Source organism: Mercenaria mercenaria, chromosome 18 (assembly GCF_021730395.1).
Source record: "Mercenaria mercenaria strain notata chromosome 18, MADL_Memer_1, whole genome shotgun sequence".
Lineage (NCBI taxonomy): Eukaryota > Metazoa > Mollusca > Bivalvia > Venerida > Veneridae > Mercenaria > Mercenaria mercenaria.
This window is the reverse complement of record NC_069378.1, coordinates 20,281,006-20,293,821: the sequence shown is the minus strand read 5'-3', so window position 1 is coordinate 20,293,821 and position 12,816 is coordinate 20,281,006. Positions and strand designations below refer to the sequence as shown.

The following is a 12,816-nucleotide window of genomic DNA, read 5'->3' as shown; positions in this document are numbered from 1 at the left end:
TTCTCATATGACATCAGTTACTGGTTTTTGCAGGAAGATTCAAATAAGCACCAAGCTTCGATCACAATCGAGCTGAAATAAATTAGTATAAAGTAAAGTAACAATTCATATCTCGTTCGTCTGTCCATCTATTCATTTCGCCCATGTTCATATGTGAAAAACAATTCTACAGCATTTATTTTTCGCCAGCACGATCGTTCTGTTTTGGTGTTGCTCTTCGCGAATGCAATAAAATATAGCCCCTGTCCAGACCCGAGATCAAAAAACGAGTGCAGCCCGTAGAATATCAGAATTCAGAATCCATTTGTTAGCTAAATGTTCTTTTTCTTAGTACTGGTAGAGAATTTTTGTTCAAGCTTTTACCATGCAAATTTCAAGAACGTAGAGGTTTGCCAGCATTTGGGTAACACTGCTTGTTTGACCATAGTTGTTACATACGTATCGAGCTGCAGTTCGTTGCACTCGTTCAATTTTGTATGTGAGGGATTTTTGCCAAGGGAGCCATATGGAGGAACAGTATTCAATATGTGGGTTATTGTTGTAAGCTGTTTCTGACAGTTGAACCGGTAGCACTCTTTCAAAACTAGCCGCAACAAAAACCTAAGTTGTGGTTTAGAAAAATGAACAGTGTCGTACACAATATGATATGTCGCTAGACAACACCGCATGTTCGGTTGAATTGTTATCATTGTGTAGCAGGTAACGGCTAGTGAATGTGTAGAGAAATCTGCCCGAAGAGCGAATCACGTGACATTTGTGTTGCGCGTGAACTCGTGTTCACTCTCAGTCAGTTGTGGGCAGTCGTTGGCGGACAAAGGACAAAGAACGAACACAGGAAGGAAGGTAAAATTAATTTTAAAAAAAATGTTTAATTGAAGTTTAGCTTTTTAGACCTTTATTTGATGTTCAGGGTGTTTTTTAATATCAGCATGCAACAGTTTTCCAGATTATCTTTAGAGCAGTTTTGCAAGAAATATTTTTTTGTGGTAAAACAGGTAAAGCAGTGTGTCATGATGTGTTAGGCTTGAACCAGTTTCTTGTCAATGCAATATGGTTACAAAATAATATTTCCTTTCATTGTTATTTTTTTCAAGTCTTCTTGCAGTAAGCAGGTAAGGTCAACATGTTCTTAAAATGGCTGTTAGGTGTATTATACATCTGCCGATTGCGTAATGTTTATTTGGCATAAATGTTTGCCACAATTTGAAACAGTGTTTGCAGTAAGATACAGGTTTTTGTTCTTAAAGGTCAAGGATATATTAACTTATAGGGTCAAAGGCCATGTTAGATCTTGTCCGGGCTGTAACCTTTTTACCAAGTTATTTGATATCTGGATCTTTCTATTTATCAAAGTTTTGACTATGAAGAAAGTATAGGAGAAGATATATATTCGATACAGAGTTATGGTTCTTGCACATTGCATTTAATCTATCTCATTGTTATTTGTCAAAATATTCAGTGCAATTGAATTCTGTTTTTATTTGTCAGAGTTGCAAAGTTACAAAAATGTCAAAGTACAAAAAGCGGAAATAAAATTATAAATATCCCAATGCATCGAGATATAGTTAACCCTTAGCCTGCTGGTGGCAGATGATTCTGCCTTTGCGACCAGTGCAGACCAAGATCAGCCTGCACATCCGTGCAGTCTGATCATGCTCTGCACTGTTCGCTATTCAGTCAGTAAATTTTCAGTGAAAACCCCTTTGAGTAATAAGTGGTACTGTCCAAATTGAAAGATGGACCAGTCCATTATAGAAATATAGCTGGGTAAGGGTTAAGGCCTTTGCATTTCATCTCATTGCCTGGAACATCATTCCGTTTGTCACATACAAAAAGGGGAGGTTTGGTGGCTTTGCTGATTTAATACATAAACATCTTAATTTGTCAGTAGTACTGTCATTAAGTGTTTAGGCTTGTCAAAAAAAAAAAAAAATAACCGAAACAGCTTTGTTTGCTATCAGTGGCAATATATTTGGATGTGGTGAACCATAAAAAGGGCCATAACTTAATAATCCCCCGCCACAAGTGGTGGGGGGTTATAGGAATGGTCTCCATCCATCCTTCCGTCCGTTTGTCCATAACACTTCCTTGTCCGCTCCATATCTCCTAAACCCCTTGAAGGATTTTCATCAAACTTTGGTCAAATGATCACCTCATCAAGACAATGTGCAGAACTCATGAGTCAGCCATGCCGGCTCAAGGTCAAGGTCACAGGTTGAACCTTCCATTTTGTGTCCACTCTATATCTCCTAAACCCCTTGAAGGAATTTTATAAAACTTTGGTCAGTTGATCACCTCATATAGACGATGTGCAGAACCCATGAGTCAGCCATGCCGGCTCAAGGTCAAGGTCACAACTGAAGGTCAAAGGTTTGAGCCTTCTATTTTGTGTCCGCTCTATATCTCCTAAACCCCTTGAAGGGTTTTCATGAAACTTTGGTCAAATGATCACCTCATCAAGACGATGTGCAAAACTTGTGAGTCAGCCATGCTGGCTCAAGGTCAAGGTCACATCTCAAGGTCACAGGTTTGATCCTTCCATTTTGTGTCCACTCTATATTTCCTAAACCCCTTGAAGGAATTTTATAAAACTTTGGTCAAATGCTCACCTCATATAGACGATGTGGAGAACCCATGAGTCGGCCATGCCGGCTCAAGGTCAAGGTCACAACTGAAGGTCAAAGGTTTGAGCCTTGCATTATGTGTCCGCTCTATATCTCCTAAACCCCTTGAAGGATTTTCATCAAACTTGGGTCAGATGATGACCTCATCAAGACGATGTACAGAACTCATGAGTCAGCTATGCCAGCTGAAGGTCAAGGTCACAGCTGAGGGTCAAAGGTTTGAGCCTTCCATTTTGTGTCCGCTTTATATCTCCTAAACCCCTTGAAGGATTTTCATCAAACTTGGGTCAAATGATCACCTCATCAAGGCGATATGCAGAACTTATGAGTCAGCCATGCCGGGTCAAGGTCAAGGTCACAACTTGAGGTCAAAGGTTTTAGCCTTCCATTTCTTATCTGCTCTCTATCTCCTAAACCCCTTGAAGGAATTTTATAAAACCTTGATGAAATGATCACCTTATCAAAATGATGTGCAGAACTTACGAGTCAACCATGCTTGCTCAAGGTCAAGGTCACAGTTTAGGGTAAAAGTTTTGAGCCTTCCATTTTGTGTCCACTCTATATCTCCTAAACCCTTTGAAAGATTTTCATCAAACTTTGGTCAAATGATCACCTCATCAGTAGCTCATGTATCATTAGGGCTGTCATTGATTGGGTCTTAGGCGTATCGACGATACCGATATATCAGAAGACAAATATCGACGATACATCGATATATTGCTTATTAAGTTAGATTAGCGACCTATTAAAATAATTTGTCCATATGCATACTATATACCTTCATGTAAATGCTATTTTAAGTTTTATTGCCTACTTTCCATATTTCTGTTTGATTGTGTTGTATTTGTATTTATGAAATAAAAGAAATACATAAAAATTAATAACATCTTTCATTTTTTATTTTGCCTTCACTCCTTTTTTGCATTTATCCAAATTTACAACTTTGTGAACTTTAGTTGTTTTTTAGGGTCTGAGTGTTTATTTGGGTAGTTTTTTCTCTCTGTAAAATATCGATTTTTGAAAATGGGAATCGATAATCTATCGACAAAAAAATATCGTTGATACATCGATATCGTTTCTATCAATGACAGCCCTATGTATCATCAATGTCAACTCAAGGTCAAGGTCACAACTCAAGGTCAAAAGTTTGAGCTCTGTATCTCCTAAACCCCTTGAAGGATTTTCACGAAACTTTGGTCAAATGATCACCTCATCAAGACGTTGTGCAGAATTCATGAGTCAGCCATATCAGTTCAAGGTCAAGGTCACCACTTAAGGTCAATGGTTTACCCTTTCAATATCCATAACAGTGGCGGGGGATTTAGCTGTCTTTCAGACTGCCTTGTTTATTTTGATCCTGATTATATGATGAAATTTGTTGAAGTTGAGTACTTTTGTTTGTTTGGGTCAGGACTTAATCAGTTATCTGAAAAATAAAATGCAACATCTTGATTTGCCAGAGAAATGAACCAGTAGGCCTATACTCTAAAATTAATTCTCTAAATAAATTAATTGGGTAAAAATATGTTGTCGCTCTAAAACCAATACAAAAGTCATTGTCTTGATTTGCAATTGATCTGAACCAGTATCCTCTAAAACATTAATTTTGGAAAAACATGTCAATGCTGTATGTGAACCAACAGCCTCTCAATAGACATTTTCTTGGTTTACATTAGATCTGAACCAGTATCCTCTAAAAGGTTAATTGGGAAAACACTGTCAGGTCTGAACAAGTAATCTCCCAATAGTCAATTTGGTTTACAATAAAACTGTTTCCAGTATCCTCTAAAAGGGTTTAAATTTGGGGAAAAATCAATGTCTGGTCTGAACCAGTAATCTCTCAATAGTTACAATTTGGTTTACAATAAAACTGATCCAGTTAGTATCCTCTAACAGGTTAATTAGGAAATGTCAGGTTTTAACCAGTTATCTCTCAATAATCAACTTGGTTTAAAATGAAACTGAACCAGTATCCTCTAAAAGGTCAATTTGGAAAACCAGTGCCAGGTCTGAATCAGTATTCTCTCAATAGTCAACTTGGATTACAATATATTTGAAGTGGTTAATTGGGAAAACCATGTCAGGTCTGAACCAGTATCCTCTCGTAGTCAACTTTGATTTCAGTAGATTAGAACCAGCTATCATCCTCTAAAAGGTTAATTGGAAAAACCAATGTCAGATCTGAACCAGTATGCTCTCATTAGTCAATATGGTTTACAATATATTTGAACTGGAAAACCAGTGTCAGGTCTGAACCAGTATCTTCTCAATAGTAAACTTGGTTTACAATATATTTGAACTGGTATCTCTAAATGGTTAATAGGAAAACCAGTGCCAGGTCTGAACCAGTATCTTCTCAATAGTAAACTTGGTTTACAATATATTTGAACTGGTATCTCTAAAAGATTAATAGGAAAACCAGTGTCAGGTCTGAACCAGTATCCTCTCGATAGTATACTTGTCAACATGGTTTACATTATATTTGAACTGGTATCCTCTAAAAGGTTAATTGGGAAAACCAATGACTGGTCTGCACCAGTATCCTCTAAAAGGTTAATAGGAAAACCAATGTCTGGTCTGAACCAGTATCCTCTCAATAGTCAACATGGTTTATGGTATCCTTGAAAAACCAGGTCAGGTCTAAACCTGTATCCTCCCAATGGTCAATTTTGGTTTACAAATAACAATATATTTGAACCAGTATCCTCTAAAAGGTTAATTAGGAAAACCATTGAACCAGTTAGTGTCTTTCCAAAAGCCATTGTCTTAATTTGGATGGATCATCAGGCTCTCGACCAGTTTTCTCTAAAAAGCAGTCATTTTGGCATTTTAATATCTTTCCATCTTAATAATGATATTTTCCAAATTGGTTACACTTTCTAACATATTTTGGGCAGACAAATTTAGCTAATCATTTTCTAGAAAGTTCAAAATTAATGCAACTTGGTAAAATTTGGAGGGCAGACTTTTTGCATAACATACATCTGCTGGTAACATTATCATTTTTAAGGTTCTAGAATCTTTTAAGGTACTTAATACTACAATTTTGACATGGGACTTTGTTCATCCTTCCTTTGCATCCTTCCGTTGCACTGTTCTCCTGCATTGTTCAGCATCCCTGCACACACCCTGCATGCACTAAAGTTCCAAGTCAAATTGAGTGTAATGTACCATTAAATTTCAATCATTTTCATGTATTTTCATAAGTCTACTTTAGTATATAAGTAATTCAAATGAAATGTTCAGCATGATGTTATGTTGTGTAGGATAGTCTGGTCTGTAATCAAATCTCAAGGTCAGAGACAAGGGCACATGTATTATACACATTCATTTAATTTTTAGTACTTATATTGTGTCTCCGTAACAATACTGAAACTTAAAAAATGTTAATAATGAAATGTGTTGAGAGTCTGGTCTGTTCCTCAAATATTAGGTCACACATGACAGCACTTTGTCCAGATTCATCATATAATAAATCAGGTTTAATATGCAATGGATTTTAGTGAATCATTATCACTTCCATATTGCAATTCTGAAAATCCTGGTGACCACATGGGGGTACTTAAAGTAACATACAATGTAGTAAGGTGGGCTGACAAGCCGGCTCAGTCTGTATTGTAGGTCAAATTGATACTTTTGTCACCAACTTAGTGTGTGTAGTAAACTTATATAAATTTAGACTTAGCTTTCTTTAATAACAAGAGATTTTGGCCAGTAACAGGTTTCTGTTTATGATTTGGTTATAGAATGGGGCTAATGGCACCAATTGGGGCTGCTGGTTAATAATTTATGTCCAGACTGACATAGTGTCACCAAACCTGGTGTGTAGCTAGTTGAGGCCATTAAATTTTGGTTCAGGTCTGTGTTGCTTTCCTAGTAAACTTTTGTTTGTATTGACATATTGTCACAAAGAGGAATGTATAGCATTTAGTTTATAATATTATGGGGACCTAGCTTTATAATATAGTATGTAAGACTTTAGGTATCAAGGTCAAAATTGGTGTTGAATTGCAGTTAGGGCCACCAGGGCCAAGGTCACTGTTACTAAAAACTGGAAAAAAACTTCTGGTCAGTAAGATTATTTGGAATGACCAATTCTGACCAGTTGGAGTTGCATATAATATACCATAATCTAGCTTGGGATGTATTTGGGGCTTTTGTGCTCAAGGTCAAGGTCACTGTAACAGTTATTAAAACAAAATCTTGTCACCAAACTTTGTGTGTATAAGCAAACTTAAACAGTTTGTATTAACAGATACTGGAGTCAGGTCACAGGGTACTTAAAAAACAAAACGAAACAGTTTCTGGTCAATACTTACCCAAGACGAAATGGGAAAGAGGTACTGGGTAAAGGTTTATGAATAAATTGTAATAAATTTTTAAGGACAGATTTATTTATTTTTGGCAACATATTTGTTACAAAATATTATCTAAAAGGGACTAGCTAGATTCTGTAAAGAATAAGTATATAATATAAAAGATCAGGCTTTTGAAAGCTTGTCTACATAACATCTGTGTGTGATTATATATTCGAAATGGGGGGGAATACTGCTACTGGTTCATGTTTAAATATTGCATTTAAGGACAATGTCGTTTATTTTTGAAGCATTAACTTTTTAATCTTTTAGCTGATTTTATAGCAGATATGGAGAAATTGTAAAGTAACATGTGTATATTGGTGTTTTCAGTTTTAGGTGGTTAACTATTTTGACAAAAATGCCATTAAAATTTCAAAAGGTAAGGGTATAGGTCATCGTTCAAAAATACTGAAGAAGTCTTTGATAAGGGAAACAGGGTGACTGGCTGCATTAAAAGACACTTTGCATTCATTTCCAGGGAATGTTGTTTATGTTACAAGTCATCTGATTTTGTCCCACAATTCAAAAAAGGTTACTTTTCTCCCATATTTAGTCAAAATTCCTATAGTGTTGGTCATCTTTTGAAAATACTTTGTAGCTCACTATAATTGCTTGCTACTGGTTAATATCAGAATACAGCGTATTTGTCAAACAAAATTAATATGTAAAACTTCGCTGTTTTGGAATATTGTAGGACTAAAGAAATAGTGGATACTCACTAATAATTGAACTTGTTTCAGCATTGAGGTGTAGTCCATTTCTCATTAGACTTCCAGCCCTGTTTGCCACATACAAATGGATCATGTATTTATTCAATATCTGACCTATCCACCCTATACATTGTTATTTATTCAGAAACTCAAAGCAATATTATATATTTTAGGATTTTTAAGTGTTACACACACACACATATATATATATATATATATATATATATATATAGGGGCGCAATATGGAGATATGGTATATATACTTTTTTGTAAATGCTCAATTTAGGAGCTTACTTTATTTTTAATCCCCCGCCACAAGTGGTGGGGGGTTATAGGAATGGTCTCCGTCCGTCCGTCCGTAACACTTTCGTGTCCGCTCCATATCTCCTAAACCCCTTGAAGAATTTTTTTGAAACTTGGGTCAAATTATTGCCTCATCAAGACGATGTGCAGAACCCATGAGTCAGCCTTGTCAGCTCAAGGTCAAGGTCACAACTCAAGGTCAAAGGTTTGAGCTTTCCATTTTGTGTCCGTTCTATATCTTCTTAACCCCTTGAAGGATTTTCATCAAACTTGGGTCAAATGATCACCTCATCAAGGCAATGTGCAGAACTTATGAGTCAGCCATGCTGGCTCAAGGTCAAGGTCACAGCTGAAGGTCAAAGGTTTGAGCCTTCCATTTTGTGTCCGTTCTGTATCTTCTAAACCCCTTGAAGGATTTTCATCAAACTTGGGTCAAATGATCGCCTCATCAAGACGATGTGCAGAACCCATGAGTTAGCCTTGTCAGCTCAAGGTCAAGGGTTTGAGCCTTCCATTTTGTATCCACTCTGTATCTTCTAAACCCCTTGAAGGATTTTCATCAAACTTGGGTCAAATAATCACCGCATCAAGAACTCATAAGTCAGCCTTGTCAACTCAGGGTCAAGGTCACAACTCAAGGTCAAAGGTTTGAGCTCTGTATCTCCTAAACCGCTTGAAGGATTTTCTTGAAACTTGGGTCAAATGATTCCCTCATCAAGACGTTATGCAGAATTCATGAGTCAGCCATGTCAGTTCAAGGTCAAGGTCACAGCTATAGGTCAAATGTTTACCCTTTCACTATCCATAGCATTGGTGGGGGATTTAGCTGTCTTTCAGACTGCCTTGTTTAGTGTTATATCTTTCACAGACATTGCATGATTTTAAACTTGTAGGTCATGAAATCTATCTTGGGAAACTACTTTAAGAAACAAATGGTAAAAAGATACCTTCTTTAAGTTTTGATTTCTGAAATTTCAAGCATATATTTTATAAACCGATTCAGTCAATTACAATTGAAGAAAAAGTTTTGATAGTGCATTTCTGTCTTTGCAGTCAGAAAGAAAAAGTGTTTATATTCAAATCAGTGAGAAGATCATTTGGAAACATATAATGCGTTTATGCTATTAGCAAAATTGTAGCTAAAAGAAAAAATAAAACATTCAGGTCTTCATTTTCCTAAAATGTCACATATACATATATACATTATATAGCTTTTTACAAATTCAGTGGAAAGTAGCCAGATGCTACATATATGTGGAATAAATTTTGGACAGAATTTCAGTATTTTGAAAAAAAAAAACATTAAAATTTTGGCAATATTTATTAATGTGGTTTAATTTGTACTATGAAATAAATACCATCAGTTCCTTACTTTGTGCTAAAAATAAAATGTTGAGTTTTAATAAAATTCTAGTATTGACTTAGTACATATTTTTTTATGATTATGAGGCCACTTAAAGTCATGTCAGTTCAAGGTCAAGGTTGTATGATGAGATCAAATGCAAAATCTTTATCTTTTTACCTGTTTAAAAGATTTTATAGAAGTTGGCATAAGTTTTACCAAAGTAAGATGACTTTCAGTCATGTTGGGTCAGTGTCAAGGTCATATTTTGAGATCAAAGGTCAGGTTTTCATGTACATTCCATATCTTTAACACAGAAAAAGACCTATATAACTTGGCAAAATTCTTTTCATCATGAAACTGTCAGTCATGTCCAGTCAATTTAGTATATATTGTAGGGTCAAGTTTACGTGGTGAAAGGTCAGATTGGCAGTATTTCAAGTATGATTTACATATTTTCAAATAAACTGGAACTAGCATATATCTTTATTCAACATAGAAATGTTACAAATATAGTAGTTACACATCAAGTTTAATGAAGCTGTATGTGGTGAAAAAAAAATCACACTGAAAGGTTTTACATTGGTGGATTGAATTTAGTTTAAACATTAATTATTTGCCTTAGGAGGATAATTATTATGATTTGGGAGTAACCATTTTAGTGCAGAGTTAGAATCTTTTACTACATAAAGGTCAATGAGCAGTTTCATACTGCACACCATTTTAGTCTTTAAAATGAATATGTTCAAAATTTAAAAATTAAAAAAAAAAAAAAAAAAAGAATGTAGAAGATCCTTTGAATGCTTTGTTTTGAGAGTTAATGAAATGTGCCACAACGCTCGTGCGCCCTAAGCTCGGGCTTAAGCAGGTTACTATAAGTATTGTTTACTTTTAAGTTTACTGTATTTCTTGACTTGTCTACACAATCCGTATGAAATTAGTTCAGCATATGATTTATTAAATGAAGTATTTAAAAAAGCTCCATATTTAAAGACTGAAAGATTAGATCAGTTCTCTTTATTTTACTCTATTGCTTTTCTATCAATACAGCTTATTTGCTGTGCTTGTATCTTCATTCAGCTAGCTTTCTCATCCAGCTTCCTTTCCTATGCTGCTACAGTGTCTCTATCACATCCACCTATAGATCTCTCACTAACTATCCCATGGTGTTCCTCCATGATGCTACTTTCAGGGTCTATATATCTTCCTTCTAACTATCACACCCACCTAGCCTTAGATAGCTATCCCATGGTGTCCCCCATGATGCTACTAGGGTATATCTTCTGTCCCATCCACCTAGCCCTAGCTAGCTATCCCATGGTGTCCCCCCATGATGCTACTAGGGTATATATTTCTTCAGTCTTAAACTACCACATCCATCTATCCCTATCTAGCTATCCCATGGTGTCCCCCCCCCCCATGATGCTACTAGGGTGTATATCTTCCTTCTAACTATCTCCTCCATCTTTCTCTAACTAGCTATCCCATGGTGTCCACCCATGATGCTACTAGGCTATATATTTCTTCCTTCTATTTCTTCCTTCTAACTATCACATCCACCTGTCTCTAGCTACCTATCCCCTACTGCCATTAGGGCCAAAATTATATCTAGCTCTCACATGTACTGCCGGGTTGTATATTTCATCCATCAAGCTAGCCAAAGCTGCTACCAGAAAGATGTTGCATACAGCCAGCCAGCCCATGTTTCTTCTAGGGAGCACTTTACATTCTTTGCTTCTTAAAGCCTATCCTATATATTCCAATATCCTATAGATCTTATTGGCAGTATATTACATTCCGCAAACACATCTCCTTTATACTAGCCATACATTAAATCTAAGTAGCTCTCCTGTGTGCTACCAGGTTGTATGATTTCTTCCATCAAGTTAGCTAAAGCTGCTAAATTGTATGGTTGTATACAGCCAGCTAGCTTTTCATCTAGCTATTATTCTTCTTGACCTTAGTCTTTCAGTCTTTTAATATTTAGCAACTTTTAATTACAAAAACATTTAAACTAGAAAACTGGTTTATTATCATGGAAATATGGGAACTATGAAGAAGCAATTTCACTTAAATGGCCTACCACAGAAATAAATTCAAAACAATTCAGCCTGTATGACTTTTTGCTGTTTGATAGAATCCTTTCTAAGTAATTTAAACTTCAAGCATTTAAGCTCTGCAATATAATGGTTTTCAAAAATTAATATTTGAAAAAGTATTTTTGGTTACTTAAATTCTAGTCCCGGAACCAAGGGATATTCTTTACATTGATTGTAACCACCAAATTTGTTAATTTGTATCTCTGTAACAATCTAGACTAAATTTGACAAGTAGCCTTTTTGGACCATTTTCTCCACAGTTACTGTCCTTTACTGTCAGATTGTAAATAATGACTGTCTTCTGCACAGTTTTTACTTTCCTTTGATCTCGACTACACTGTTTCTATATAATCTAGGTCAAGTTTCATAACTGTATCACCAGAGTCACTGCCCTTGAATTAGTCAAAATTGTAAAACTAATGATGTCTGCTGGATGAAAGGGTATTTGTTCTTTGATCTCAGAAACACTGCTACAGAATATTTTGCAACTGCCAATGGTGTCAGAGTAAAGGTCAATATCACTAATTAAGTTAAGACCAGCATCTCCAGAGTAATGCCCCTTGAATTAGTCAAAATTTCCAATTGATACTGGTTGTCTTTATTTATTTAGTAAAGTTTTTGTTCTTTGATCTCAATCATACTGAATATGTAGGTCATGTTATATAATATGAAAGTGAAAAGCTTTTCAGAGTAATGACCCTTGAATTTAAGTCAAAATTGCAAATTTTAGATCTCTTGTAGTAGAGAATTGTAAAAATAAGAATAATTTGATTGGTATATATATTTGGTACTTTCGTTGTTTCTAGCATTGTTTGACAAAGGAGTGAAGTGTTGGTTGCTATTTCTTAGTATTTGTACTATACTTGATGGCTGGTGTTATAAAGTAAATTTAAGGTATGAAAGTCAGTCCTGTTGAAAGTGAATAAATTTTGGTTTATGGTGCATTTAATTCAAACAGGGATCTTTAGTACTGACAAGGTTTCCAGGTTACAAGGTCAAGAAAAAAATTAATAAGATTACTAAAGTAGAAAATTGCTGTATCAAAATTTTTGTGGGTAATACTTCCAAAAAGGTCTTTCTTGACAGTTTGTATTATTAATGTGGGTTCTTGCAATGTAACTGAAATATTATACTTTTTAAAACTTTGGCATTGTTTATCAAAAATGTTTCCTTTATGAATTAAATTTACTGAAATTAATGCGCATCTAAGAAAATCATTTGCAATGTCTGTATAAGGAATAATTTTGTAAAATACAATGGTTCTAAAAGTTGATATAATGTGTAATGTTTAAGTGGCCAGGTAAATGAGTTGAATGAATGCAAGAGTTAATTTAAATTTTCTTGAATATTTAATCCTAGGGGCAAAATTTTATGAAATGG

At 35.3% G+C, this 12,816-nt stretch overlaps 1 long non-coding RNA gene across 1 annotated transcript in view; it reads left to right on the top strand.

Annotated features, from left to right (window-relative positions):
* Positions 1-653: 653 nt before the first annotated feature.
* LOC123539390 (uncharacterized) overlaps positions 654-12,816 on the top strand; it is a 34,198-nt gene continuing 22,035 nt past the window's right edge. Inside the window, exon 1 of the long non-coding RNA XR_006683967.2 lies at positions 654-843. This is a non-coding gene — a long non-coding RNA (uncharacterized LOC123539390). The remainder of the gene's footprint in view (positions 844-12,816) is intronic.